Source organism: Urtica dioica, chromosome 9, assembly GCF_054948205.1.
Source record: "Urtica dioica subsp. dioica isolate 48M chromosome 9, U.dioica_male_clone48M_v1_H2, whole genome shotgun sequence".
NCBI lineage: Eukaryota > Viridiplantae > Streptophyta > Magnoliopsida > Rosales > Urticaceae > Urtica > Urtica dioica.
Genome location: NC_142764.1, coordinates 810,856 through 837,012, shown reverse-complemented (window position 1 = coordinate 837,012; position 26,157 = coordinate 810,856).

Genomic DNA, 26,157 nt, shown 5'->3' with positions numbered 1-26,157 from the left:
CGCGCGCGCGCCAATCCACCGGCGCCAGGCAGCGAGCGGCCTCGCTGCCCGGCCGGCCCGGTCCGACCCCCCAAGGGTCCGGCCAATAAAAAAAAAGATATGCGTGCGTACGGTCACACATGACCGAAGGTAAAATGACCTCGACACCCTTTCTTTTTTTAAAGTTCACGACTTACGTCCCGTAAGCCGTAAACTTGGGGGGCTAATGTTACCGGTCGTTCACGGGACGCCGGAAATTCAAAAACAATTCAAGACCGGCCGGGCTTCACCGGCCGAAAGCCCAACGGGCCCGAGTGCCCTGACGCACCCACGGCCCGATAGGGCCAGCGCGCGCGCACTCGCACCCCCGGCCCAGGGGCCACGCACACCCGCATCCCCGGACTAGTGGGCCTTAGAGTGCCTGGCCCGCGCGCGCCCTGCGCCCCAGCCGTCCCGGGCCGCGCCCCGGCTGTCCCGGCCCGCGTGCGCTCCCGCGCCCCCAGGCGTCCCGGCCTGCGCGCGCTCCCGTGCCCCAGGCGTCCCGGCCTGCGTGCGCTCCCGTGCCCCAGGCGTCCCGGCCCGTGCGTGCTCCCGTGCCCCCGGCCGTCCCGGCCCTCGCGCGCCCCAACGCCCCGGCCGAGCGCCTCTACTGCCTCGATCGGGCGCCCCTGCTGCCCCGGCCGAGCGTCCCTGCTGCCCCGGCCGAGCGCCCCTGCTGCCTAGGCCGGGTGTCCCTGCCGCCTCGGCCGGGTGCCCTTGCTGCCCCAGCCGAGCGTCCCTGCTGCCCCGGCCGAGCACCCCTGCTGCCTCGGCCGGGTGCCCCTGCTGCCCCGGCCGAGCACGCTTGTTGCGGTGCACGCCACGCCCGGCCAAGTCCCGCGCCCGGCGCGCCCCGCGCCCGTCCAGACGACACGCCATGCGCCCTCCTGGGCGGTGTGCCTCGCGCGCCCCGCTCCCGGCCACCCGATGGGCCTCAAGACGCCGGCCCAAGGCCTCCCTCCAACACTATAAATACCCCCTCCTAGGGGGAGGGAAAACAATCCCAATTCTCACACAACACTCCTCACTCGAGAATTCTCTCCTCTCCCGTACTCTTGTGTTACTTCCAAGAGCGCTCGCTCCTCCTCCCTCGGCTCAGAAATACAAGGACCCCCCTCCACGAGAGGGAGCGCGCTCCTTTTCTGCGACCCGAGCTTCCGCAATACACACTGCTCTCTAGCTTCTTGGCCATTGAGCTAGAACTCCGAGCTACGAGGCAAGCGACCCCTCTAAAGTCTTCACTAGAAGCTACGAGCCGGGTCCTACTCTAAAGCCTTGGATTCTCAAGCTTCCGAGCCCAAGATAGCCCTCAATTCACAAATTGAACTACATTCTGACATGATCCCGACTAAAGGGTACGTAGGCAGCCAACCTTTGGCACGGTCACACCCCCCAAAACACACCTCAGGGTCTGGGGGGTGCAGCTTGGTCTACGAGCTCCCATTTTTGGCCCGGGCACGGTCACTTGGTCCGACCTTGGATCGAACCGCCCGAGGTATCTAATCGTTCTTCATTTTCGTTCGACAACAGCTCTCGACTTACTATCGTAATCGATTTGCACGATTTTGTCGATGCATGTATCATTTTTTTTATTTACCAACGAAGGCGTAATCGATTCGCACGTCTTGCCGATGCACGTCTTATTTTCTCGATTTACCAATGAGGGCGTAATCGATTTGCACGTCTTATTTTCTCGATTTACCAATAAGGGCATAATCGATTCGCACGTCTTGTTGATGCGTGTTTTATTTTCTCGATTTACCAATGAAGGAGTAATCGATTCGCACGTATTGCCGATGCGCGTCATATTTTCTCAATTTACCAATGAGGGCGTAATCGATTTGCACGTCTTCCTAGTGCACGTCTTATTATCTCGATTTACCAATAAGGGCGAAATCGATTCGCACGTCTTGTTGACGCGTGTCTTATTTTCTCGATTTACCAATGAAGGCGTAATCGATTCGCACGTCTTGCCGATGCGCGTCATATTTTCTCAATTTACCAATGAGGGCGTAATCGATTCGCACGTCTACACGATGCGCGTCTTATTTTCTGGATTTACCAATGAGGGCGTAATCGATTTGCACGTCTTGCCGATGCGCGTCTTATTTTCTCGATTTACCAATGTGGGCGTAATCGATTCGCAAGTCTTGTTGATGCGTGTCTTATTTTCTCGATTTACCAATGAGGGTTAATCGATTTGCACGTCTTTTATTTCCCGTGGAGGCCGGAAGACCCGGTTACTCGCCCTGCAGACGTAGGCCTAGAACCCGGTGTCTTCGATTGCCTCTTGGCTTACGACTCGCTGTATCAGGCGGCAAGCGCGACCATACCAAATTATTGTTGTTAATGGTGCCCACAAGAAGAGTAGTTTTGTGTACATTTGATGTAATATAGTCTCATGAAGACTCATGCTTGTAATTGCTTATTCATTAATAAAAAGTTGAAACGTTCATTCAATCTTCCTTGTTTGAAGCTTTATTATAAAACATTAGTCTTTAGTCCATAAACAAACTAAACAACTTACGAAGAGACAAATGTAGATTTGCATGAACAAACTCTTCGTAGTTTGCTTAAAACGATATATTCGCAATCTAAGGGTCAAAGGACTATTGACCTCAGTATGATTGTTAGAAGAATCTATGATGTCTGGTTATGAGGCATTGAGAGTTGGAGACTCTATAGTTCTTCTAGGTATCTCCCGAAGGTACTGAATTGACCAGTGCACTTCTAGAGACAAGATAAGAACAAACCATTTAACCTCTTATGTCTCGAAGTCACTACGTATGAATTGCATTGTGCTTACCTTAATCATGAAATGAGACATGTCATTTCACACCTTAGTATTCTCATTTGAGAAAGTCAGAGTTCGGACTCACTATGTGATTCCGAACATGGCCTATTGGTGAAGTACTAAGTTGTGAGAATGTCATCAGTAACTTTGTGAAGTTCTCATAGATATGGAATTCATGTACAAGATTGCTGAAATGCAATGTATGTCACCTCATGCTTTGTTCCTTGGAGTGTGAATAAATGAACTTGCCAGTGTCCAAATTGAGTCCTGACTCTTTTGGATGGAACAATGTGACTTGTTAGCTCCTCGTCAATACATTGTTTCTAACTTATTCACAAGCGACAAAGGAGTTGAGGAAATAACAGCTAGAAGGGTAAAATGGTAATTCTGTAAATCCCGACTAGCTGATGACATTCATGAAAGGTAAACATAGATAATATTTAGTGGATCCGCTCATCATAATTAGGTTGAATTCTTGAGTAGAAAATAAATTCATTTGAACCGAGAGATTTTCATTGTTAACTCTTTTGTGGAGTCAGTTGGCATTAAGCTAAACTTGGAAAAGGTTTGTGAACTTTTGAGTCCAAGTTTTTAGCTCAAGCTTTGCTCATTTGGGTCCATGAGGTCACTGTCACGAATCACATCGATTAGGAATAGTTAAACTGGAAGCTAAGTCAAAACAATAACGAAAATTATCGAAAGGGTAATTTTGTCTTTTGGACATGGCATGAAATGAATGTCAATAAATTTTTTGACAATGTCATATGATGACATATTATATCACACGGCCATAACATGTTTATTGGGCCTTGTGAATTAATTTCATTTCATAGAATTTTACTAGAAAATTCTTAATGAGCTTTTCTTATGTTGTCATGAACAATTAAAAGAAAACCTAGAAAGCCTTTCTAGAAGGCTTTTGGCCGTCCAACCCAAGTGAATGGGAGACCAAATTTCGTGCAGCCCTTAGTGTGAAAGAGAGTTTATTTTGTGCATTAATGTATGAAGATACTTGCCAAAAGAAAAAGAGGAAACAAATTTCCTCTAGGAGAGTATGACATGGGCGGCCAAGGAAAGCAAAATAGGAAACAAATTTGCTTCTAGATGGCAAGGCTTACACGCCCAAAATGAGAAAAGGAAATAAGGATTATTTCCTCATGAATATGTGATATTCTAAAGAAGAGGAAACTACCTTATTGAAGGTAAAGCCTCTCCTATAAATAGGAACCTTATTCTTCTCATTTGATTCATTCCACACAAGTTAGAGATTGAGAGACTCTCTCTAGACATTGTGGCCGATCCTCTCTCTCCCTCTCATTCAATTTCGTTTTATTGTTTTGGCACCTAGGTCCTCATTTGACCTAGAGTTTAGCTCTGCGACTTCAAGACTCGTTCTTATGTCGTAGTGTTTAAAAGTGCCCACTCACTGATTCCTTTATTTCGAGTGATTTAGTGATAGAAACTTTCGTGGTTGCTCGAGGTGCCGAGGAAAGAAAGAGAGACGTACTGCGAGGGGAGACGAGCGTTGCAAACTTTCCAAAAGCTTCTCAAAGTTCAAGCTTCAAGAAAGGTTAGTAAACTTCTTAGCTCATAATAGTTTTTATTTATATGTACTTGCTCTTTGTCTAGGTTAGTAAAAACTGTTTTTACTTGTAAAAGAAAATTTTTAAAATTCCGCCGCTTATCGAAGCGTTAATTATTTTCTTAAACCCTAGATCGATTCCAACAAATGGTATCAGAGCTATGGTCAAAGATTAGCATGTACATGTATTTAAAATTATGAGCTTGAAAATCGTTTTCGAAAGTTTACTAATTTTGTGACAAGTTAGAATTGTTATCTTAGATTTTTTTTTAATTTATTGCTCTTGCCTTTAAATTAAATATCATGTTGATTTTCTATGAGTTTGGTATGATATTAAAACACATTAGAATCAGTTCTAAAAGTTTTTAATTTTTTATATTGAAAAATGTGTTTTAAAGGTTTGAGAAATTTCGAGTAAAATTTTGTGACTAGTTTTCTTGTCTTACTAGTTTCTTATTTTTACTTGAATCGTTTTATGCTTGTTGTTATTTCTTTTATGCCTTGTTATTACCTTGCTAATAAAACACAAATAAAAGCTTTAACAACCTTCATAAAACGTTCTGTTACACTCGATTCTTTTTCGCACCTAAAAAGGACCAAGCTTTAATTATTTCTTTTTCTTCGAGCTGGAGTAAACCCGCATTAAAGCTCTGTCTGTCCTCTATCCAATTCCACTGGTTTCAGGTCAAAAGGACATCTGAGCCGCCAGTTATGGCGATTTTACTCCGAGGTGCGCGGCTGTTCCGAAACTCCAGTTTTTTAGAATTCCGGATTTTCAGCCCCACTACCATGAGTTATAGAACTCTAATGAGAAAATTTTCTTGAGAAAAATTGTTTTTTATAAGATTATAAACATGATGTGTAAGATTAAAAAGTTTTTATTTTTGAAAGATTAACTGAAATTGAGTTTTTACAAAACTAGTTTGAATTTTGAAAAACCGTTTTCACTTTCAAACTTGAAAATATTTTGTCATCCAAATCAAACAAGTTTTCAAAATATTTTCAAAACTATATCTATATCACATATGTTCAAAATCTATATGCTCTTGAAAAATTTGAGTGGGAGGTCTCCTTGTAGACAAGCCGAAAAATAAAAAGATGTGTAATCTCAAACTTTCAAGTGTTCGAGTGAGTTGAAGCTCACACTTCCCTCATGCACTTTCCCGAAATAGAAAATAGGAAAAGATCGAGTATGTACCTTGTGCCTTTATGCACTAACACTGCTCTGAACATGTCGATCTAGGATTCTATTCTAGTTGTCCACTCTGTCGCTCTCTAACTAGGAAATCTGTTTCCGAACTTATATGAGTCGATGAACCAACTCCAAAAACTAAGTGGGAGGGTTATATTTGTTGTTTGTAACCCACGATGCCCAACACTAATGAAAGAAGCAATTAACGTGGGATTAAGAGCCGCTCTTGCGACCCTCTCTTAAATGGGAGTACTCCTAGGCGTTTTTGCTTCGATCATTGCTCAATGAGCTACGTCCGAGAGTGAGACGATGATGACAAGGCCTCCCCTTGGGGGATTGTTTTTCAAAGTTTATCTTTTGGACTAAGTGGTTGGTTGCACACTTAGGCTCAATCCCTAGTAATCCTCCCTTGAGGCTCTGCGAAAGGATGTGAGTGATCAAACTAATTTAAAAGGTGGTTAGTCAAAATAGATGTATTGACATCTTGGCTAAGCATTAATGATGTGTCATTTACTTATAAATGGAGATTTTTTGCGGCCTTCTCTTGAGGGAGTAAATTATCGTTTGGTTTATAACACCTTTGGAATTTATAAAAGTCTTAATAAAACTTAAATCCTAAACCAAAGACTAATCATAAACTTTTTTCAACTTTTATAAGCAACATGTCTCGCAAACATCTCTCAATCATCCTTTCCTCGAACAAACTCGAAACCTTGAACTACGTTAGATTCGAAACATAACCTCGACATAACCCTTACCAAGCACAAATTGGTACTTACCACCTCGTGTCCTCCTCTGACGAATAATGATTCAACTCAAGAGGACAAAGACGCCATGGCGGCCTGGCTCTGCTCCGATGAGATTGTGAGGTGCTATATCTTAGCATCAATGAACAATGTGTTTCAACAACAACATCGTGACATCGAGACTGCCGCCGACATGCTCACCAATCTCCATGAGATGTTTGGAGGGCAAAGGCGTCAAGCAAGGCAAGAAGCAGTCCGACAATTTATGAACTGTCGCATGAAGGCTAGGACTCCTGTTGGAGACTTTATGATATTGATCATTAGTCATCTGAGTAAAATGGAAATCCTAGGATCTGAGATTGATGGGAAGAACGTCATAGATGTGATATTAGAAACTCTCCCCGCATCTCTTGATACCTCTAAGATGAACTACTCCATTAACAAGCTAGAGTACACTGTTACCAAGCTTATGGAGGAACTTCACACTGCTGTAGGTCTCACTAAGAGAAAGAGGAATCAAGGAGAGGCACATGCTACTGAGCACAAAGCCTCCGCCTCTAGAACTGAGAAGGGACCTTACAAGGCCGATAAAAAGAACTGTCCCGCCTATCTCAAAGCAAAGGAACATAGTATTGTACTAATTACCGAAGCATGCTTAGTAGCTGATAATGTATCAACGTGGATTCTTGACTCCGCTGCTAATAACCATATTTGTTGTTCCTTGAATGGTTTAAAGAAAACCAAAAGCTTAGAGGAAGGCGAGTTCTGTTTCAAATGGGGTGATGGGAGTCTGGTGTCTGCAAAGGCTGTGGGATCCGTGACGCTGTCTTTTGAAGACCGCACTTTAAACTTGAATAATGTTTATTTTGTTCCTACCTTTGGGAAGAACTTAATATCTGTTGCTCGTCTTCGTGAGCAAGATTATTGTCATTAAGAATGGAATTCATATTTCATTTCCTGATAATTCTTTTGTCACTGATGCATGTATGAAGAATGCTTTTTTCTACATCTATCCCACTCAATCTTCACTTTTAGACACAGAAATAGATAATGATCTAATTAGGGAGCCAAAGAGGATCAAACTTTCTGAATCCTCCGATCTAACAAAATCAACATACCTCTGGCACTTGAGACTTGGTCATATCATTCTAGATAGGATTAAGAGACTTGTGAGGGACGGTCCACTCCAAGACTGCAATAGATTCACTACCTACTTGTGAATCCTGCATAGAAGGAAAAATGACTAAGCGACCTTTCTCCGATAAGGGTCGAAGAGCCACTGAGTTGCTGGAACTAATACATTCTGATGTATGTGGTCCGCTCAGCCAACAGGCACGTGGTGGTTACGAATACTTCGTTACCTTCACCGATGATTACTCACGATATGGGTTTGTCTATTTGCTCAAACACAAATCCGAGACCTTTAACGTATTTAAGGTCTTTGGGGCTTTAGTGGAAAAGCAAACTGGCAAAGTGATCAAAACCCTTCGATCTGATCGAGGTGGTGAGTATATGTCTGGAGAGTTCGATGACTTTCTTAAAGAAGAAGGTATCGCTTCTCAGCTTACCGCACCTGGCACACCTCAACAAAACGGAGTGTCAGAGAGAAGAAACCGAACTCTTATGGAGATGGTTAGATCAATGATGAGTTACTCATCACTCCCTCCTTCCTTTTGGGGATATGCACTCGAAACAACCGCTTATATTCTGAACCAAGTTCCGTCCAGGATGATTCCTAGTACTGCTTATGAACGATGGACTGGCCGTAAAGTGAATCTTGGCCGCATCAGAATTTGGGGTTGCCCTGCACACGTGCTAAGGCAAAAGACTAGCAAGTTGGCTAGTAGGTCAGAATTGTGCTTGTTTGTGGGATATCCAAAGGAAACCAAGGGTTTCATCTTCTATAGTCCCGAGGACGATATGACTTTCGTTAGCACGAATGCTCGTTTCCTTGAGGAGGACTTTATGAAGGATGCAAAACCTAGAAGCAAAATTGTTCTTGAAGAAAAGTTGGGTAAGGAAGCTTCTACCTCATCTGTAATAACTGTTCTTACCCCAACTGAAACACAACCTAACTCATCAGAATCTCGTCAAGTAGTACTTAGACGTAGTGGGAGGGCTACTCAAAAGCCTGACAGGTACATGTCTTATGGAGACTCTCTCGTAGCCGTCTCTGACATGGATGATCCTGTTTCCTATAGCCAAGCGATGGCTTGTTCTGAATCAAACCTTTGGCTTGACGCCATGAAAGTTGAAATGCACTCGATGTATGTCAACAAAGTCTGGAAACTTGTAGACCTTCCTGAAGGGATTAAACCTGTAGGGTGTAAGTGGATATACAAGAAGAAAAGGGGTCCTGATGGGAACGTCGAGACGTTCAAAGCACGACTTGTGGCGAAGGGTTATACCCAACAAGAAGGGATTGACTATGAAGAAACCTTCTCGCCAGTCGCGATGCTTAAATCCATCCGCATACTCCTATCCATAGCTGCAGCTCTCGACTATGAGATCTGGCAAATGGATGTCAAGACATCCTTTCTGAATGGCAATCTTGACGAGCGCATTTACATGGCTCAACCAGACGGTTTCGTGGAAGAAGGTCAAGAGACCAAGGTTTGTGAGTAGTTTAAGTCCATTTATGGATTAAAGCAAGCATCTAGGTCATGGTATATCAGATTCGATGAAACTGTGAAAAGCTTCGGCTTTGAACAGTCAATAGATGAGCCTTGTGTTTACAAGTTAATACACGAAGGCAAAGTTGTGTTTCTGGTGCTATATGTCGATGATATACTACTCATTGGTAATGAAGTGGGTAAGTTATCTTAGGTTAAGGTCTGGCTGGCAAAGCAATTCGATATGAAGGATCTAGGAGAAGCCGCGTACATTCTGGGGATCCAAATCTTTCGAGATAGGAAAAACCGGACCCTGTCGCTCTCTCAAGCATCTTATATTGATAAGGTGATGGATCGCTTCTCGATGCAAGACTCCAAGAAGGGTCAAACACCCTTTAGGGATGGAGTTTCACTCTCTAAGGACCAGTCTCCCAAGACTGCACAAGAGATTGAAGACATAAGGAAAATTCCTCTGCCGTAGGAAGCCTTATGTATGCTATGCTTTGCACTAGACCTGACATCTGTTTCGCCGTTAGCATAGTTAGACGTTTCCAATCCGACCCTGGACCCGAGCACTGGATTGCTGTTAAGCATGTTCTTATGTATCTTCGAAGAACTAGGAACTTGATGCTTACATACTAAGGTACTGACCTGACTATGACGGGATATACCGACTCCGATTTTCAAGCAGATAAAGATTCCAGGAAATCCACTTCAGGATCTGTGTTCATCCTTAATGGTGGAGCTGTTGTGTGGAGAAGTATTAAGCAATCTTGCATTGCTGACTCCACAATGGAAGCAGAATATGTGGCTGCTTGTGAAGCATCCAAAGAGGCTGTATGGCTTAGAAAATTCCTTAAGTATTTGGAAGTTGTTCCAAACGTCGACGAGCCCATGACTCTTTATTGTGATAATAGTAGGGCTGTCACTAACTCGAAGGAACCTCGAAGCCATAAGCGCTCTAAGCATATTGAGAGGAAATACCATTTGATTCGAGAGATCGTGCAGCGCGGAGACGTGGAGGTTAAGTAGATCTCTGGCAGATCCATTCACCAAGGCCCTAGCGAACATGGTCTTCGACCAACTTCGAAAGGGATTAGGCATGTAGAACTACTCACATCTTCTTTAAGTCAAGTGGGAGTTTGTTGTCAATGGTTCCCACAAGAAGAGTAGTAGTGTCTATTTGTGTACATTTGATGTAATATAGTCTCATGAAGACTCTTGCTTGTGATTGCTTATTCATTAATAAAAAGTTGAAACGTTCATTCAATCTTCCTTGTTTGAAGCTTTATGATAAAACATTAGTCTTTAGTCCATAAACAAACTAAACAACTTACGAAGAGACAAATGTAGATTTGCATGAACAAACTCTTCGTAGTTTGCTTAAAACGATATATTCGCAATCTAAGGGTCAAAGGACTATTGACCTCAGTATGATTGTTAGAAGAATCTATGATGTCTGGTTATGAGGCATTGAGAGTTGGAGACTCTATAGTTCTTCTAGGTATCTTCTGAAGGTACTGAATTGACCAGTGCACTTCTAGAGACAAGATAAGAACAAACCATTTAACCGCTTATGTCTCGAAGTCACTACTTACCTTAATCCTGAAATGAGACATGCCATTTCACAGCTTAGTATTCTCATTTGAGAAAGTCAGAGTTCGGACTCACTATGTGATTCCGAACACGGCCTATTGGTGAAGTACTAAGTTGTGAGAATGTCATGAGTAACTTTGTGAAGTTCTCATAGATATGGAATTCATGTACAAGATTGTTGAAATGCAATGTATGTCACCTCATGCTTTGTTCCTTGGAGTGTGAATAAATGAAATGGGCAGTGTCCAAATTGAGTCCTGACTCTTTTGGATGAAACAATGTGACTTGTTAGCTCCTCGTCAATACATTGTTTCTAACTTATTCACAAGCGACAAAGGAGTTGAGGACATAACAGCTAGAAGGGTAAAATGGTAATTTAGTAAATCCCGACTAGCTGATGACATTCATGAAGGGTAAATATAGATAATATTCAGTGGATCCGCTCATCATAATTAGGTTGAATTCTTGAGTAGAAAATAAATTCATTTGAACCGAGAGATTTTCAGTGTCAACTATTTAGTGGAGTCAGTTGGCATTAAGCTAAACTTGGAAAAGGTTTGTGAACTTTTGAGTCCAAGTGTTTAGCTTAAGCTTTGTTCATTTGGGTCCATGAGGTCACTGTCACGAATCACATCGATTAGGAATAGTTAAACTGGAAGCTAAGTCAAAACAATAACGAAAATTGTCGAAAGGGTAATTTTGTCTTTTTGGACATGGCATGAAATGAATGTCAATAAATTTTTTGACAATGTCATATGATGACATATTATATCACACGGCCATAACATGTTTATTGGGCCTTGTGAATTAATTTCATTTCATAGAATTTTACTAGAAAATTCTTAATGGGCTTTTTTTATGTTGTCATGAACAATTAAAAGAAAACCTAGAAAGCCTTTCTAGAAGGCTTTTGGCCGTCCAACCCAAGTGAATGGGAGACCAAATTTCGTGCAGCCCTTAGTGTGAAAGAGAGTTTATTTTGTGCATTAATGTATGAAGATACTTGCCAAAAGAAAAAGAGGAAACAAATTTCCTCTAGGAGAGTATGACATGGGCGGCCAAGGCAAGCAAAATAGGAAACAAATTTGCTTCTAGATGGCAAGGCTTACACTCCCAAAATAAGAAAAGGAAATAAGGATTATTTCCTCATGAATATGTGATATTCTAAAGAAGAGGAAACTACCTTATTGAAGGTAAAGCCTCTCCTATAAATAGGAGCCTTATTCTTCTCATTTGATTCATTCCACACAAGTTAGAGATTGAGAGACTCTCTCTCTAGACATTGTGGCCGATCCTCTCTCTCCCTCTCTTCAATTTCGTTTTATTATTTTGGCACCTAGGTCCTCATTTGACCTAGAGTTTTGCTCTGCGACTTCAAGACTCGTTCTTAAGTCGTAGTGTTTAAAAGTGCCCACTCACTTATTCCTTTATTTCGAGTGATTTAGTGATAGAAACTTTCGTGGTTGCTCGAGGTGCCGAGGAAAGAAAGAGAGACGTGTTGCGAGGGGAGACGAGCGTTGCAAACTTTCCAAAAGCTTCTCAAAGTTCAAGCTTCAAGAAAGGTTAGTAAACTTCTTAGCTCATAATAGTTTTTATTTATATGTACTTGCTCTTTGTCTAGGTTAGTAAAAACTGTTTTTACTTGTAAAAGAAAATTTTTAAAATTCCGTCGCTTACCGAAGCGTTAATTATTTTCTTAAACCCTAGATCGATTCCAACAATTATGAGCGTGGCACCCTTGGGTGCGCGTGTCACGTGACATGCGGGGTAAGGTAGACTTGATCCCCCGGCGAGTGTGGCACCTTAGTGCGCTGGTCGCGTTTTCGGGTTGAGTCTCTTGGGTCGAGTCTTGTGACCTTGTGAGCGTCGCACCATGGAGCGCGTGTTACGTTTGGGGACTCAATTGGCCCATTCTTCCTCTCACGAGAGTGTCGTGGAGAAAATTTTGGTTCGCCGTTAGGGGCGACTTAAGCACGTTATTAGGGACGGCTTTTCTGGTGCTTGTAGGAGAGCATGTAGATTTATCATCGAGTCTTGTGAGTCTATCGTTGATTGGTGACTCAAGAAGTCGTGCATGTTTCATACGAGGACTTGTAAGTCGACTCATGGGCTTGTGACTCAACTCGGGGAGTCATGCGTATTCAACACGAGGACTTGTCATCCAATTCGTGGACTCGGAACTCGACTCCAGGAGTGAGCTCAACTCGAGGAGTTACGCGTAGAGTCGACACGAGGACTAGTTGGTCGGCTCGTGGATTCGGGACTCGATTCGAGGAATGAACTTGAGTCGATGAGTTATGCGCTGTTGTCAATAGTGCCCACAAGAAGAGTTGTAGTCTTTATTTTGAACATTTGATGTAATAAAGTCTCATGAAGACTCTTGCTTGTAATTGCCTATTCATTCATTAATAAAGTTGAAACGTTCATTCAATCTTCCTTGTCTGAAGCTTTATGATAAAACCATAGTCTTTTAGTCCATAAACAAACTTAACAACTTACGAAGAGACAAATGTAGATTTGCATGAACAAACTCTTTGTAGTTTGCTTAAAACGATATATTCGCAATCTTAGGGTCAAAGGACTATTGACCTCAGTATGATTGTTAGAAGAATCTATGATGTCTGGTTATGAGGCATTGAGAGTTAGGAACTCTATAGTTCTTCTAGGTACTGAATTGACCAGTGCACTTCTAGAGACAAGATAAGAACAAACCATTTAACCTCTTATGTCTCGAAGTCACTATGTATGAATTGCATCATGCTTACCTTAATCCTGAAATGAGACATGCCATTTCACACCTTAGTATTCTCATTTGAGAAAGTCAAAGTTCGGACTCACTATGTGATTCCGAACAAGGCCTATTGGTGAAGTACTAAGTTGTGAGTCTGTCATGAGTAACTTTGTGAAGTTCTCATAGATATGGAATTCATGTACAAGATTGCTGAAATGCAATGTATGTCACCTCATGCTTTGTTCCTTGGAGTGTGAATAAATGAACTGGCCAGTGTCCAAATTGAGTCTTGACTCTTTTGGATGAAACAATGTGACTTGTTAGCTCCTCGTCAATACATTGTTTCTAACTTATTCACAAGCGACAAAGGAGTTGAGGAAATAACAGCTAGAAGGGTAAAATGGTAATTTAGTAAATCCCGACTAGCTGATGACATTCATGAAGGGTAAACATAGATAATATTCAGTGGATCCGCTCATCATAATTAGGTCGAATTCTTGAGTAGAAAATAAATTCATTTGAACCGAGAGATTTTCAGTGTCAGCTCTTTAGTGGAGTCAGTTGGCATTAAGCTAAACTTGGAAAAGGTTTGTGAACTTTTGAGTCCAAGTGTTTAGCTAAAGCTTTGTTCATTTGGGTCCATGAGGTCACTGTCACGAATCACATCGATAGGAATAGTTAAACTGGAAGCTAAGCCAAAACAAGAACGAAAATAGTTAAAAGGGTATTTTTGTCTTTTGAGACAAAGGATGAAATGAATGTCAATAAATTTTTTGACAAGGTCATTTTATGACATGTTTCACTCGGCCATGACTTGATCATTGGGCCTTGTGAGTTAATTTCATTTCATAAGAATTTTATTGAAAATTCTTAATGGGCCTTTTTCATGTTCTCATGAATAAATGAAGAAGCTTCTAGAAGCTCCTTCTAGAAGTGAAATGGGCGCCCATAATACCCAAGGAAAGAGAGTTTATTTTGTGCATAAATGTATTTAGATACTTGCCAAAAGAAAAAGAGGAAACAAATTTCCCACACATGCTTGTAGGAAATTCGGCCAAGTGAGAAAAGGGAAAGCCAAGGAACAAAAAAGGAAACAAATCCTAGCCTCTAGGAGGCAGCCTTGGGCGCCCAACATGGAATGGGAAATAAAGGATTTTTGCTCATGAATATGTGATATTCTATAGAAGAGGAAACTACCTTATTGAAGGTAAAACCTCTCCTATAAATAGGAGCCCCATTCCTCACAATTCATTCATCCAAGTTTAAGAGATTTGAGAGACTCTCTCTCTAGAACTTGGCCGAAGTCCACTTCTCTCTCTCTCTAGTTTATTTTCGGTTTTCTCTTGTCTTGGCACCTAGGTCCTCACTCGACCTAGTCTTTAGCTCTGCGACTTCGAGACTCGTTCTCAAGTCGTAGTGTTTAAAAGTGCCCACTCACTAATTCCTTCTTTTCGAGTGATTTAGTGATAGAAACTTTCGTGGTTGCTCGAGGTGCCGAGGAAAGAAAAGAGAGACGTGCTGCGAGGGGAGACGAACGTTGCCAACCATCCAAAGGCTCATCAACGTTCAAGCATCAAAAAGGTTAGTAACTTTTAAAGCTCATATTAGTTTTTATTTACATGCATATGCTCTTGTCTAGGTTAGTAAAAACTAGTTTTACTTAAAAAGAAAATTTTTAAAATTCCGCCGCTTTGCGAAGCGTTTAATCTTTTTCTTAAACCCTAGATCGATTCCAACAAATGGTATCAGAGCTATGGTCAAAGGAATGCATGTGCATGTTTTTTAAATTATGAGCTTGAAAATCGTTTTCGAAAGTTTACTAATTTTGTGACAAGTTAGAATTGTAATCTTAGATTTTTTTTTAATTTATTGCTCTTGTCTTTAAATTAAAAAGCATGTTGATTTTCTATGAGTTTGGGATGATGTTAAAACACATTAGAATCAGTTCTAAAAGTTTTTAATTTTTTATATTGAAAAACGTGTTTTAAAGGTTTGAGAATTTTCGAGTAAATTTTGTGACTAGTTTTATTTTCTTACTAGTTCCGTTTATTTACTTGAATCGTTTTATGCATGTTGTTTTTTCTTTTATTCTATGTTGTTACCCTGCTAATAAAACACAAATAAAAGCTTTAAACAACCTCATAAAACGTTCCGTTACACTCGATTCTTTTTCGCACCTAAAAGGACAAAGCTTTAATTTATTTCTTTTTCTTCGAGCTGGAATGTAAACCCGCATTAAAAGCGGCATAACTCTCTGCTCAGAAATCGAAATTTAATGATTCTTGAATCAAATTAAAGCTCTGTCTGTCCTCTGTCCAATGCCACCGGTTTCGGCTCAAAAGGACATCGGAGCCGCCAGTTATGGCGATTTTACTCCGAGGTGCGCGGCTGTCTGAAACTCCGTTTTTTTAGAAATCCGGATTTTCAAACCCCACTACCATGAGTTATAGAACTCTAATGAGAAAACTTTCTTGAGCAAAAATGTTTTTCATATGATTATAAACATGATGTGTAAAGATTAAAAGTTTTGTTTTTTGAAAGATTAATTGAAATTGAATTTTTACAAAACTAGTTTGAATTTTGAAAAACCGTTTTCACTTTCAAACTTGAAAATATTTTGTCATCCAAATCAAATAAATTTTCAAAATGTTTTCAAAACTATATCTATATCACATATGTTCAAAATCTATATGCTCTTGAAATTTTGAGTGGGAGGTCTCTTTGTAGACAAAACCGAAAAATAAAAAGATGTGTAATCTCAAACTTTCAAGTGTTCGAGTGAGTTGAAGTTCACACTTCCCTCACGCACTTTCCCGAAATAGAAAATAGGAAAAGATCGAGTATGTCCCTTGTGCCTTTATGCACTAATACTGCTCTGAACATGTCGATCTAGGATTCTCTTCTAGTTGTCCGCTCCGTCGCTCTCTAACTAGGAAATCTGTTTCCGAACTTAAAAGAGTCGATGAACCAACTCCAAAAACTAAGTGGGAGGGTTATACTCGTTGTTTGTAACCCGCGATCCCCAACACTAGTGACAGATGCAATAACGTGGGACTAAGAGCCGCTCTTGCGACCCTCACTTAAATGTGAGTACTCCAAGGCGTTATTGCTTCGATCATTGCTCAATGAGCTACGTCCGAGAGTGATGCAATGATGGCAAGGCCTCCCCTTGGGGGATTGTTTTTCAAAGCTGATCTTTTGGACTAAGTGGTTGGTTGCACACTTAGGCTCAATCCCTAGTATCCTTCCTTAAGGCTCTGCGAAAGGATATGAGTGATCAAACCAATTTACAAGGTGGCTAGTCGAAATGATGTACTGACATCTTGGCTTAGCATTAATGATGTGTCATTTACTTATAAAAGGAGATTTTTTGCGGCCTTCTCTTGAGGGAGTAAATTATCGTTTGGTTTATAACACCTTTGGGTTTTACAAAAGTCTTAATAAAACTTAAATCCTAAACCAAAGACTAATCATAAACTTGTTTCAACTGTTATAGGCAATATGTCTCTCAACCCTCTCTCAACAATTCTTTCCTCGAATAAACTCGAAGGCGACAATTACGTCGACTGGAAACGTAACCTCGACATAGTCCTTACTGTCGACAAGCACAAATGGGTTCTCACCACCCCCTGTCCTCAAACGAATGATGATTCGACGCAAGAGGAGAAAGACGTCCTGGCGGCCTGGCTTCGATCCGATGAGATTGCGAGATGCTATATTTTGGCATCGATGAACAATGTGTTGCAACAACAACATCGTGATTTCGAAACTGCCACCGATATGCTCTACAATCTCCATGAGATGTTTGGAGGGCAAGGACGTCAAGCTAGGCAACAAGCGGTCCGACAATTCATGAACTGTCGTATGAAGGCTGGAACTCCCGTTAGAGATCATATGATGCTGATCATTAGCTATCTCAACGAGATGGAGATTCTTGGATCTGAGATTGATGGGGAGACCAAAATAGATATGATCTTGGAAACTCTCCCCGAAACCTTTGATACCTTCAAATTGAACTATTCCATGAACAAGCTGGAGTACACTGTTACCGAGCTCATGAAGGAACTTCAAACCGCTGAGGCACTCACTAAGAAAAAGAGGGCTCAAGGAGAAGTACATGCTACTGCCTCCACCTCTGGATCTAAGAAGAGACCTCGCAACGCCGAGAAAAAGAACCAACCTAAGGTTCAAACGAAGAAGAAGGCGCCAAAGGCTCCGAAGGTGGACAAGTCTAAAGACAAGTGCCACCACTGCAACGAGCCTGGTCACTGGCGTAGGAACTGTCCCGCCTACCTCAAAACCAAAGCTAAAGGTATTGTACTTGTTACTGAAGCCTGTTTAGTAGCTGATAATGTATCATCGTGGATTATTGACTCCGCTGCTACTAACCATATTTGCTGCTCCTTGACTGGTTTTAGGAAAAGCAAAAGCTTAGAGGATGGCGACTTCTGCTTCAAGTGGGGTGATGAGAGCGTGGTGTCTGCGAAGGCTGTGGGATCCGTGACGCTATCTTTTGAAGATCGAACTTTAAATTTGAATAATGTTTATTATGTTCCTTCCTTTGGGAAAAACCTAGTATCTGTTGCTCAACTTTTCGAGCAAGATTATTATTTAAAGTTTATAAAGAATGGAATTCGTATTTCTTTTTCTAATTCTTTCGTCACTGATGCATGTATGAAGAATGGTCTTTTTTACATCTATCCCACTCAACCTTCTCTCTTAGACACCGAAATAGATAACGATCTAATTAGGGAGCCAAAGAGGATCAAACTTTCTGAATCCTCCGATCTAACAAAATCAACATACCTCTGGCACTTAAGACTTGGTCATATCAGTCTAGATAGGATTAAGAGACTTGTGAGGGATGGTCCACTCCAAGCCTCTGCAATAGGTTCACTACCTACTTGTGAATCCTGCATAGAAGGAAAAATGACTAAGCGACCTTTCTCCGATAAGGGTCGAAGAGCCACTGAGTTGCTGGAACTAATACATTCTGATGTATGTGGTCCACTCAACCAACAGGCACGTGGAGGATACGAATACTTCGTTACCTTCACTGATGATTACTCAAGATATGGGTTTGTCTATTTGCTTAAACACAAATCCGAGACCTTTAACGTATTTAAGGTCTTTAGGGCTTTAATGGAAAAGCAAACTGGCAAAGTGATCAAAACCCTTCGATCTGATCGAGGTGGTGAGTATATGTCTGGAGAGTTCGATGACTTTCTTAAAGAAGAAGGTATCGCTTCTCAGCTTACCGCGCCTGGCACACCTCAACAAAACGGAGTGTCAGAGAGAAGAAACCGAACTCTTATGGAGATGGTTAGATCAATGATGAGTTACTCATCACTCCCGCTTTCCTTTTGGGGATATGCCCTCGAAACAGCCGCTTATATTCTGAACCAAGTTCCGTCCAAAACGGTTCCTGGTACTCCTTATGAACGATGGACTGGCCGTAAAGTGAATCTTGGCCGCATCCGAATTTGGGGTTGCCCTGCACACGTGCTAAGGCAAAAGACTAGCAAGTTGGCTAGTAGGTCAGAATTGTGCCTGTTTGTAGGATATCCGAAGGAAACCAAAGGTTTTACTTTCTATAGTCCCGAGGACGATAAGACTTTCGTTAGCACGAATGCTCGTTTCCTCGAGGAGGACTTTATGAAGGATGCGAAACCTAGAAGCAAAATTGTGCTTGAAGAAAAGTTGGGTGAGAAAGCTTCTACCTCATCTGTAAGAACTGTTCTTACCCCAACTGAAACACAACCTAACTCATCAGAATCTCGTCAAGTAGTACTTCGACGTAGTGGGAGGGCTACTCAAAAGCCTGACAGGTACATGTCTTATGGAGACTCTCTTGTAGCCGTCTCTGACATGGATGATCCTGTTTCCTATAGCCAAGCAATGGCTTGTTCTGAATCAAACCTTTGGCTTGACGCCATGAAAGTTGAGATGCACTCGATGTATGTCAACAAAGTCTGGAAACTTGTAGACCTTCCTGAAGGGATTAAACCCGTAGGGTGTAAGTGGATATACAAGAAGAAAAGGGGTCCTGATGGGAACGTTGAGACGTTCAAAGCACGACTTGTGGCGAAGGGTTATACCCAACAAGAAGGGATTGACTATGAAGAAACCTTCTCGCCAGTCGCGATGCTTAAATCCATCCGCATACTCCTATCCATAGCTGCAGCTCTCGACTATGAGATCTGGCAAATGGATGTCAAGACAGCTTTTCTGAATGGCAATCTTGACGAGCGCATTTACATGGCTCAACCAGACGGTTTCGTGGATAAAGGTCAAGAGACCAAGGTTTGTGAGTTGCTTAAATCCATTTATGGACTAAAGCAAGCATCTAGGTCATGGAACATTAGATTCGATGAAACTGTAAAGAGCTTCGGCTTTGAACAGTCAATAGATGAGCCTTGTGTTTACAAGTTAATACACGAAGGCAAAGTTGTGTTTCTGGTACTATATGTCGATGATATACTACTCATTGGTAATGACGTGGGTAAGTTATCTGAGGTTAAGGTCTGGCTAGCAAAGCAATTCGATATGAAGGATCTAGGAGAAGCCGCATACATTCTGGGAATCCAAATCTTTCGAGATAGGAAAAACCGGACCCTGTCGCTCTCTCAAGCATCTTATATTGATAAGGTGATGGATCGCTTCTCGATGCAAGACTGCAAGAGGGGTCAAACACCCTTTAGGCATGGAGTTTCACTCTCTAAGGACCAGTCTCCCAAGACTGCACAAGAGATTGAAGACATGAGGAAAATTCCTTACGCCTCTTCCGTAGGAAGCCTCATGTATGCTATGCTTTGCACCCGACCTGATATATGTTTCGCCGTTGGCGTAGTTAGTCGTTTCCAATCCAACCCTGGACCCGAGCACTGGATTGCTGTTAAGCATGTTCTTAAGTATCTTCGAAGAACTAGGAACTTGATGCTTACATACTCAGGTACTGACCTGACTATGACGGGATATACCGACTCCGATTTTCAAGCGGATAAGGATTCCAGGAAATCCACTTCGGGATCTGTGTTCATCCTTAATGGTGGAGCTGTTGTGTGGAGAAGTATTAAGCAATCTTGCATTGCTGACTCCACAATGGAAGCAGAATATGTGGCTGCTTGTGAAGCATCCAAAGAGGCTGTATGGCTTAGAAAGTTCCTTAAGTATTTGGAAGTTGTTCCAAACGTCGACGAGCCCATGACCCTTTATTGTGATAATAGTGGGGCTGTCGCTAACTCAAAGGAACCTAGAAGCCATAAGCGCTCTAAGCATATTGAGAGGAAATACCATTTGATTCGAGAGATCGTGCAGCGCGGAGACGTGGAAGTGAAGAAGATCTCAACGGTGGACAACCTCGCAGATCCATTCACCAAGGCCCTAGCGAACAAGGTCTTCGACCAACATCGTGAGGGATTAGGCATGAAGGACTACACACACCTTCTTTGAGTCAAGTGGGAGTTTGTTGTCAATAGTGCCCACAAGAAGAGTTGTAGTCTTTATTTTGAACATTTGATGTAATAAAGTCTCATGAAGACTCTTGCTTGTAATTGCCTATTCATTCATTAATAAAGTTGAAACGTTCATTCAATCTTCCTTGTCTGAAGCTTTATGATAAAACCATAGTCTTTTAGTCCATAAACAAACTTAACAACTTACGAAGAGACAAATGTAGATTTGCATGAACAAACTCTTTGTAGTTTGCTTAAAACGATATATTCGCAATCTTAGGGTCAAAGGACTATTGACCTCAGTATGATTGTTAGAAGAATCTATGATGTCTGGTTATGAGGCATTGAGAGTTAGGAACTCTATAGTTCTTCTAGGTACTGAATTGACCAGTGCACTTCTAGAGACAAGATAAGAACAAACCATTTAACCTCTTATGTCTCGAAGTCACTATGTATGAATTGCATCATGCTTACCTTAATCCTGAAATGAGACATGCCATTTCACACCTTAGTATTCTCATTTGAGAAAGTCAAAGTTCGGACTCACTATGTGATTCCGAACAAGGCCTATTGGTGAAGTACTAAGTTGTGAGTCTGTCATGAGTAACTTTGTGAAGTTCTCATAGATATGGAATTCATGTACAAGATTGCTGAAATGCAATGTATGTCACCTCATGCTTTGTTCCTTGGAGTGTGAATAAATGAACTGGCCAGTGTCCAAATTGAGTCTTGACTCTTTTGGATGAAACAATGTGACTTGTTAGCTCCTCGTCAATACATTGTTTCTAACTTATTCACAAGCGACAAAGGAGTTGAGGAAATAACAGCTAGAAGGGTAAAATGGTAATTTAGTAAATCCCGACTAGCTGATGACATTCATGAAGGGTAAACATAGATAATATTCAGTGGATCCGCTCATCATAATTAGGTCGAATTCTTGAGTAGAAAATAAATTCATTTGAACCGAGAGATTTTCAGTGTCAGCTCTTTAGTGGAGTCAGTTGGCATTAAGCTAAACTTGGAAAAGGTTTGTGAACTTTTGAGTCCAAGTGTTTAGCTAAAGCTTTGTTCATTTGGGTCCATGAGGTCACTGTCACGAATCACATCGATAGGAATAGTTAAACTGGAAGCTAAGCCAAAACAAGAACGAAAATAGTTAAAAGGGTATTTTTGTCTTTTGAGACAAAGGATGAAATGAATGTCAATAAATTTTTTGACAAGGTCATTTTATGACATGTTTCACTCGGCCATGACTTGATCATTGGGCCTTGTGAATTAATTTCATTTCATAAGAATTTTATTGAAAATTCTTAATGGGCCTTTTTCATGTTCTCATGAATAAATGAAGAAGCTTCTAGAAGCTCCTTCTAGAAGTGAAATGGGCGCCCATAATACCCAAGGAAAGAGAGTTTATTTTGTGCATAAATGTATTTAGATACTTGCCAAAAGAAAAAGAGGAAACAAATTTCCCACACATGCTTGTAGGAAATTCGGCCAAGTGAGAAAAGGGAAAGCCAAGGAACAAAAAAGGAAACAAATCCTAGCCTCTAGGAGGCAGCCTTGGGCGCCCAACATGGAATGGGAAATAAAGGATTTTTGCTCATGAATATGTGATATTCTATAGAAGAGGAAACTACCTTATTGAAGGTAAAACCTCTCCTATAAATAGGAGCCCCATTCCTCACAATTCATTCATCCAAGTTTAAGAGATTTGAGAGACTCTCTCTCTAGAACTTGGCCGAAGTCCTCTTCTCTCTCTCTCTAGTTTATTTTCGGTTTTCTCTTGTCTTGGCACCTAGGTCCTCACTCGACCTAGTCTTTAGCTCTGCGACTTCGAGACTCGTTCTCAAGTCGTAGTGTTTAAAAGTGCCCACTCACTAATTCCTTCTTTTCGAGTGATTTAGTGATAGAAACTTTCGTGGTTGCTCGAGGTGCCGAGGAAAGAAAAGAGAGACGTGCTGCGAGGGGAGACGAACGTTGCCAACCATCCAAAGGCTCATCAACGTTCAAGCATCAAAAAGGTTAGTAACTTTTAAAGCTCATATTAGTTTTTATTTACATGCATATGCTCTTGTCTAGGTTAGTAAAAACTAGTTTTACTTAAAAAGAAAATTTTTAAAATTCCGCCGCTTTGCGAAGCGTTTAATCTTTTTCTTAAACCCTAGATCGATTCCAACATGCGCAAAGTCGACGCGAGGACTTGTCAGTTGACTCGCGAATCGAAACATGACTCGAGGAGTGAACACAACTCGAGGAGTTACGTGTGGAGTCAACACGAGGAATTGTCAGTCGACTCGTGGATCGGGACTCGACTCGAGGAGCAAACTCAACTCGAGGATTTATGCGCAAAGTCGACACGAGGACTAGTCAATCGACTCATGGATCGGGACTCGACCCGAGGAGCGAACTCAACACGAGGAGTTACGCGTAAAGTCGACGCGAGGACTTGTTAGTCGACTCACGAATCGAAACTTGACTCGAGGAGTGAACTAAACTCGAGGAGTTATGCGTAAAATCGACGCGAGAACTTGTCAGTCGACTCACGAATCGAAACTCGACTCGAGGAGTGAACTCAACTCGAGGAGTTATGCGTAGAGTTGACACGAGGACTTGTCAGTCAATTTGTTGACTTGCGAATCGACTCGAGTAGTGAACTCAACTCGAGGAGTTTTGCGTAGAGTTCTCACGAGGACTAGTTAGTTGACTTATGGACTCAGGACTCGACTCGAGGAGTGAACTCAACTCTAGGGGTTACGCGCAAAGTCGACACGATGACTAGTCAGTCGACTCGTGGATCGGGACTCAACTCGAGGAGTGAACTAAACTCGAGGAGTTATGCGTAAAGTCGACGTGAGGACTTGTTAATCGAGTCACGAATCGAAACATGACTCGAGGAGTGAACTAAACTCGAGGAGTTATGCGTAAACTCGACGCGAGAACTTGTCAGTCGACTCGCAAATTGAAACTCGACTCGAGTAGTGAACTCAACTCGAGGAGTTCTGCGAAGAGTCGACACGAGGACTTGTCAGCCAATTTGTTGACTTGCGACTCGACTCAAGTAGTGAACTCAACTCGAGAAGTTATGCATAGAGTTGACACGAGGACTAGTTAGTCGACTCGTGGACTTAGGACTCGACTCGAGGACTGAATTAAACTCGAGGAGTTACGCGCGAAGTCTACACGAGGACAAGTTAGTCGACTCGTGGATCGGGACTCGACACGAGGAGCGAACTCAACTCGAGGAGTTATGCACAAAGTCGACACGAGGACTAGTCAGTCAACTCATGGATCGAGACTCGACTCGAGGAGAAAACTCGACTCGAGGAGTTATGAGCAAAGTCAACACGAGGACTAGTCAGTCGACTCATGGATCGAGACTCTACCCGCGGAGCAAACTCAACTCGAGGAGTTATGCGTTGAGTTGACACAAGGACTAGTTAGTCGACTCGTGGACTCAGGACTCGACTCGAGGAATGAACTTAACTCGAGGAGTTACGCGCGAAGTCGACACAAGACCTAGTCAGTCAACTCATGGATCGGGACTCGACACGAGGACTAGTCAATCAACTCGTGGATCGGGACTCGACCCGAGGAGCGAACTCAACTTGAGTAGTTACACGTAAAGTCGATGCGAGGACTTGTCAGTTGACTCGCGAATCGAAACTCGACTCAAGGAGTGATCTCAACTCGAGGAGTTATGCATAGAGTCGACAAGAGGACTTGTCAGCCAATTCGTGGACTCGAGACTTGACTCGAGTAGTGAACTCAACACGAGGAGTTGTGCGTAGAGTTAACACGAGGACTAGTTAGTCGACTCGCGGACTCAAGACTCGACTCGAGAAGTGAATTCAACTCGAGGGGTTAGGCGCGAAGTCGACACGAGGACTAGTCAGTCGACTCGTGGATCGGGACTCGACTCGAGGAACGAACTCAACTCGAGGAGTTATGCGCGAAGTCGACACAAGGATTAGTCAGTCGACTTGTGGATCGGGACTGGACTCGAGGAGTGAACTCAACTCGAGGAGTTATGTGCAAAGTCGACACGAGGACTAGTCAGTCGACTCGTGGATCGGAACTTGACTCGAGGAGCAAACTCAACTCGAGGAGTTATGCGTAGAGTTGACACGTGAACTAGTTAGTCGACTCGTGGACTCAGGACTCGACTCGAGGACTGAACTAAACTCGAGGAGTTACGCATGACGTCTACACGAGGACTAGTCAATCGACTCGTGGATCGGGACTTGACTCGAGGAGCAAACTCAACTCGAGGAGTTATGCACAAAGTCGACACGAGGACTAGTCAGTCGACTCGTGGATCGGGACTCCACTTGAGGAGCTAACTCAACTCGAGGAGTTATGTGCAGAGTTGACACGAGGACTAGTTAGCCGAGTCGTGGATCGGGACTCAACTCGAGGAGTGAACTCAACTCGAGGAGTTACACGCGAAGTCGACACGAGGACTAGTCAGTCGACTCCTGGATCGGGACTCGACTCTAGGAGCGAACTCAACTCGAGGAGTTATGCACAGTCGACACGAGGACTAGTCAGTCTACTTGTGTATTGGGACTCGACCCGAGGAGCAAACTCAACTTGAGGAGTTGTGCGCAAAGTTGACGCGAGGACTAGTCAATCGACTCGTGGATTGGGACTTGAATCGAGGAGCAAACTCAACTCGAGGATTTATGCGTAGAGTTGACACAAGGACTAGTTAGTCGACTCATGGACTCAGGACTCGGCTCGAGGAGTGAAATCAACTCGAGGAGTTACGCGCGAAATCCACACGAGGACTAGTTAATCGATTCGTGGATCGGGACTTGACTCGAGGAGCGAACTCAACTCGATGAGTTATGCAGAAAGTTGACACGAGGACTAGTCAGTCGACTCGTGGATCGAGACTTGACTCGAGGAGCAAACTCAGCTCGAGGAGTTGTGCCCAAAGTCGACACGAGGACTAGGTAGTCGACTCATGTATGGATATTGTTTTTCTTCGGGACCTCCGGCCTAACCATTGGCCCCTTGGGACTTCGTTATACTTTTGTTTTTGTATGCTTTTTTTTATTTTGAGGTTTTCATTTAGTTTTCATTGAGTGTTGTTCCCCATTAGCCCCCCGAGTTTCTTGTGTTTGCGGGACGAAGACCAAGAAACTCTCGTGTCGGAGATGTACAATAATATGTCACAATGGGTAGATCAATTTTTATTGTAATGAGAAGGTTGTTACAGCTTGACTTGGTACATGGCCTTTTTAGGAAAAAGATAATAACATGTTTGAAACAAAACGATCATAGTGCCGAGTAAGTTCAGGTGTGAATTTAATGGCGAAAGTTGTGTCGGTCATGGCCGCAAATGGTGGGAGCTTGTTCTTTAGTCGATGCACCGTGCTCATCGTCTCATTGTTCTCATGCTCGAGGTTTCAGAGTTGTTGCCTGTCGTG